Genomic DNA, 6,000 nt, shown 5'->3' with positions numbered 1-6,000 from the left:
TATATCGACTTGGATAGAACTGGAGTCTTTTCTATTACTGTTTGTCGATATAGGAATGCCACATCTGGACACCGGGATCCCTAGGCTAGGATTGAGTCTAGTCTGAATCGTGGAGTCACGAGCATTGTCGACAGATTGATATTGTTTACATTTCTGAGTTTGATTTGTATTACTGTCATATGTTCATGCTTTATATTGATTATATGATTGCATGTTCGTTGATTTATACTGGGATTTATTCTCACCGGAGTTATCCGGCTGTTGTCTTGTTTGTATGTGTACTTGACAACAGGTGGGACAGGTTCAGGGTCCAGGAGATGAGGAGAGATCGTGATTAGAGTGGAGGCTCCGGACTTGGATTGTATATAGGGTGTGGACACTGGATAATAGTTGTTGAACCTTAGTTATATTGATTTGTAGACGGTACAGGACTTGTACTCTATTATATACTAAGTTGTATATTAGATTGTTGTCACTACATTCCGCAATTTTTAAAAAAATTTAGACCCTGTTTTATAATTGATTAATTAGTCCCAATCGATGATTAAGAATTTGATTAGCGTCCGGGTCCCCACATTGGATGTATAGAGATATTCTATTTTTCCAATATCCGTAATTAGTACCATTGAAAAGAGGGGGAGGATTTGTGGATTGTCCTTGGGCATACTCGCTTGCTAGATTGGCCATTTAAAAGATTTTGAAAAACTTGGCTCTGATACCACTTGAAGAACCTAAAGGGGGGGGGGGGGGGTGAATAGGTTCTTTAAGGCTCTTTAGCGTTTTTAAAACGAGTTTGCAAAAATTGCAAGCGGAAGACTTGAGGGACAATCACAAATACGATAAATGAATGCGTAAAGTAAGTGCGTAAAATAAATGCGTAAAGTAAAGAGGGATAGAGATGTTTATGGAAGTTCGACGAAGAATCGTCTACATCTCCCCTTCTCGATGAGGATCGAGGTATCACTATAACGACTTGGCTTTAGGAGCTCCAAGATAGCTTTTACAACCACGCCTCGATGCGTCTACTTGGCCTTGAGGGCTCCAAGGATAGCCACGAACTTTACAACCCACTCGAGAGTATTACTTTCACTCTTTTTCTACAACTCTTTTGATATTACAACTCTTTTAATCAACGCACACAAGAGATAGTAGAAAGCTTTGTAAGAGACAAGAGAGAATGGAGTGAGATTGTTGAGAATGCATCCTCAAAGGCCTATTTATACTAGTCTTGGACGCCAAGGTTCGGATCTTCTGTTTATGCTTCGGAACGTCAGATGTGATTGAAATCAATTTGCGTAATTCTGGAATGACTTCGGATCTTCCGTTCTTGACTTCGTAGGGTCCGAACTTATGCTTCGGAGGGACCGATCAAACTTCGTTTCTTCCGAACAGTTCTTTTAGACAGTGTATGAACCACTTCGGAAGGTCCGAACTCCAGTTCGTACCGTCCGAACATTCCCGCGTTTCCGGAGATTTGAAATCTTCAACACTTCGTAGCTTCCGATCATGTCCATCGTAGCGTCCGAAATCTACTCAATCAACAGTCAGATCAATTTTCTCGGAATTGAAGTGATTTGATTGCTTGTGTTCGGAACGTCCGATCCAGTCTTCGGAGCGTCCGAACGTGCTCCTCGCAGCTTCCGAACAGCTTCTATTTTGCTTCTTATTGGCACAATTTCGGAACGTCCGAACCAAATTCGGATCTTCCGAACGTAACCTTGTTCTTAATTTCCTGCATGCCTCAATATAAAACATTAGTACATTTTTAAGCCAAGTTTTGGTATCATCATAACAAAAACTTTGGGATATGTTACAGCATTAAAAACATTAATCTCATCCTCGAGATTTGTATGCGTTTAAGGCGTAACACTTAACATTGCCAAAACTGAAACTCTTAGTTTACAATATGTTTGACAGTACTCGACTGGACTTAGCACAACTGATCTCTTTTAAAGATCGAATTTACGACAAAATAATTTGTGCTAGTGAGCTTGAAAAGTAGCTTAGAATGCTACGAATATATCTGATAAGTGCGAGCTTCTGATTAGTGAATATGAGCAAGAATTTCAGCAGAGTAACAACAAGATTGATAGAATAGTGAATCGTTGTTTTTCAAATGTACTTCTCTGCTATTTATAGGCTTCTCTTCAACGGTAATAATCAATGTAATTTGAATCTTTATATCTGTTGTTTGCCACATCAATATTTTTCTGAAATTCGTGCACTACAGCTTTTTTGAAATTCGGCGTTCCCACTATTAGTTGCAGTCTGCTTTGTACTGTTGTCGGTTGAATGTCCTTTTCGTTAGCTGATGACATGTACAGCTGAAGGATCAGCTGATAAGCAATAACTGATAAGCTCAAAACTGAATGTAGAAACTGATCAGTTTCTAACTGATCAGTCAGTTGTCTGCGTAGCTCAGTTGCCTTTATTAATCTACGCATTAATATTCAGTTATAGGCAATTGTCAGTTTGAGTATTTTTTCAGTTACTTTCAAACCTCTTGATCAGTTAGTCCAATTGATATAAGCACTTAGTTTGTCAAACAACCTAAATTTAGTTTCCAATATACAGATTCGTACAAAGAATAAAAAAAATGAAATAATCTTCAAGAATATTAAAAAATCTGCCATAATCTTCAACATCTAGCTGAAATAAGTTGATTACTTCTGTTGATCTTCATCTTTTCCTTTTTCCTTTGTCTTATCCTTTTTGAACTATTTATTATCCTTTTTCCCCCCTTTTTGTCAAACTCATCAACCTTTCTGGATAATATACGAACATCCGAGGCGATGTCTAACACATCATTCATCACAATATCTTGTAACAAATCTATCATTTTAGTAACAGTCTTTTCCAAAAAATCAAAGCGTCTTCTGACTAATGCTTGAGTTTGGAAGTGAGCCTCAGTCGACACTCTGTCCTTTTTTTATTTCTTCCATCTGGAGAAATACTGAAGTCACATTCTCTTGGATGTGCTGTAGTCTTCCTATAGTAAACTGTTGGAACTTTTCAAGTTCGCAAACTTGATTTTGATGGTAACAAAACTTGTTAATTGTGTTACTAATGATCTACCTTAGTTGTGCAGCATCTAGGATCACCTACGAGTTGTTTGCATCGCAAAACTGAAGACCCAAATGATCGTTCAAAATGAATCAGTTCAACTGATTACGTCATTTGAGCAATACAGCTGATTGACCAGTTGATAGGTAATTCAGCAGGAAAACCTCAGAAGCTTGGCCAGCCAAAAGAGTGTTCAACTGATGAAGAAACCCAGCTGATCAGTCCAACTGAACGAATGTGAAATCAGTTCAACTGATGAGTCAACTGATTTCACCAGCCCAACTGAAAGATCAGTTCAAACTGACCAGTTTGAAGTATCAGTTAGAATCCTTCAGTTATGGACGATGATAGATTCCTTCGAGTGGATTCCAGTTGTGCGAAAAGGTACAAAGCCATTGTCCAGTCAAAGGACAATAATGGACGTTGCATCAGAGCATTAAAGACAAAAACACTTCAGATGGACAGTCAAAAAGACGAGACACATAGTCCAAGAAGACGATTCAAATGCAACAGATACAATTAATGAGTCTCACTGTACGATCAGCCTCTTTCGGCTATATAAAGAGAAGATAAGTGAAGACTCAACATATATAGTGGTGAGACATTCTTGAGAGTGAAAAGAAAAACATAGAAGGGCACGCTCAGTTGCAAATTAGCTTATCGAAGCATTTAAGCCCAGAGGGAATAATTCATCGTGATATCTGCTTAGTTTAGAAGCCTTTTATCCCTCAGTGTGTGAGAACGTTTCTGTTCAATTCTCACACACATTCACTCTCAAAACCACCCAAATACAGTCTTGCACAAAGACGTTAAACTTGTGTATGTAGTCTTTCTCACATAGACGTTAAATAAGTGTTGACTGAACGTGTTGTTTTCAGTCGTAGCTAGGAGTTCAGTTTAGGCAGTAGATAAGTCCTAGCTGAGTGGGCTTGTACACGTAGTTGTATAAATCAAAGTCTTCTAGTGTATCCTATCCGTGGAGATAGAAGGGGTGACGTAGGAGCAGTTGAAGACTCCGAACATCCATAAACATATCTTGTGTATTTAACTGATTAACTATCGTTTTAAAATTGTTTTGATTAGTTAGAGTGTTCGTGTGTTCAGTTGTTACCATAACTGAAATACAAAAATGCAAAAACTAATATGTGTTCTTTCAGTTAGTCCGTTTACACAAGTTAAAATATTTTCTAACATTTCAGTTTTCTTTACGAAGGATTACTTCGAGTTTCTTCCGCTTGGTTTAAAACCAAACTCGATTTATTGAATCTCATTGAAGGTTGTTGTTTGCAAAATGCCTTCGAAGACGCTAACACACACGATCCATCAGTTGGTATCAGAGCGGGTTGTTCTAAGAAGAACATTTGAAGAAAACTGTGTTTTAAAAGGTATTACTCTAAAATAGTTTTAAAAGCTATTTGAAACGTTTTATACGATTTTAAAAACTATTTGAAAATATTTTTATGTCGCTCTTTGGTAAAGAGTTGAGAGGATTGGTCCTGCAATTTTTGTTATGGCCACTTCTCCAATTTCCTAACCTCGGAGATCTTAATCAGCTTGCAGGGGACTGAGGAACATCTGCAAAGATGAACAGCTGAATTGCTCACTGAACAAGAAATCAGTTGCAAACCTACCAAGTCAGTTGTTCTTCAGACGAAACTCATCTATGTTGGGATGTTGGTCGATTCTATCACCAACTGAACTCCATGTGAGCCTAGTCAGAGTATGCTCGACCAGTTGGTTAAGCACAGAGGACAATTTCAAAGCAGTTTTACTCGTTTCGCTAGCAAATTGAACTCACAACTGATGCAGTAGTTCAAGCAGTCAAGACAACCAGCTGATGGTATATCAAGTTTTGTCACAGAAACCAACTGATATCTGATGTTATTTAAAATATGCTATTGTTGTAGCAATTTTTCTTTTCTCAACTGATGTATGTACTCATACGTAAATACATGGAAGTTTATTCAAATAAAACATCATGATTATTCAGTTATGACTCGTTGTGATTGAATAGATATTCTCAGTTTCCTTGTCTATAATGCTTGAATGATTAAATGACTAATTAAATAATTCTCAAATACAGGCTTTCATTCAGTTCCTGAGGGGAAGCATTCTTTTTAACTGAAAACATGTATTAAAATCCAGTTACTCTCTTAGTCATCTTATAAATACTGTTTTAAATTTTTTACCTTTCTACTCAGTTTTAAAAGATGTTTTATTTTTTTTTTCTTTGATTCAGTTGTTAAGGGGGAGCTTTCGAAAATTTGAATGTACTAACTCTTAAACTGAATATATTGCGCTTAACTGCTCAAGTTTTGTAACCATAAAAAAGGGGGAGATTATTAGAACTTTTCAAGTTCGAAATCTTGATTTTGATAGTAACAAAATTTGTTAATTGTATTACTAATGATCTACCTTAGTTGTGCAGCATCTAGGATCACCTACGAGTTGTTTACATCGCAAAACTGAAGACCCAACTGATCGCTCAAAATGAATCAGTTCAATTGATTACGTCATTTGAGAAGTACAGCTGATTGACCAATTGATAGGTAATTCAGCAGGAAAACCTCAGAAGCCTGGCCTGCCAAAAGAGTGTTCAACTAATGAAGAAACCCAGCTGATCAGTCCAACTGAACGAGTGTGAAATCAGTTCAACTGACGAGTCAACTGATTTCACCAGCCCAACTGAAGGATCAGTTCAAACTGACCAGTTCGAAGCATCAGTTAGAATCCTTCAGTTATGGACGATGATAGATTCCTTCGAGTGGATTCCAGCTGTGCGAGAAGGTACAAAGCCATTGTCCAGTCAAAGAACAATAATGGACGTTGCATCAGAGCATTAAAGACAAAAATGCTTCAGATGGACAGTCAAAAAGACGAGACACATAGTCCAAGAAGACGATTCAAATGCAACAGATACAATTAATGAGTCTCACT

The sequence above is a fragment of the Primulina eburnea genome, chromosome 13, assembly GCF_022965805.1.
Source record: "Primulina eburnea isolate SZY01 chromosome 13, ASM2296580v1, whole genome shotgun sequence".
Taxonomy (NCBI): Eukaryota; Viridiplantae; Streptophyta; class Magnoliopsida; order Lamiales; family Gesneriaceae; genus Primulina; species Primulina eburnea.
The sequence above is the reverse complement of the archived record's forward strand: the minus strand, read 5'-3'. Positions refer to the sequence as shown.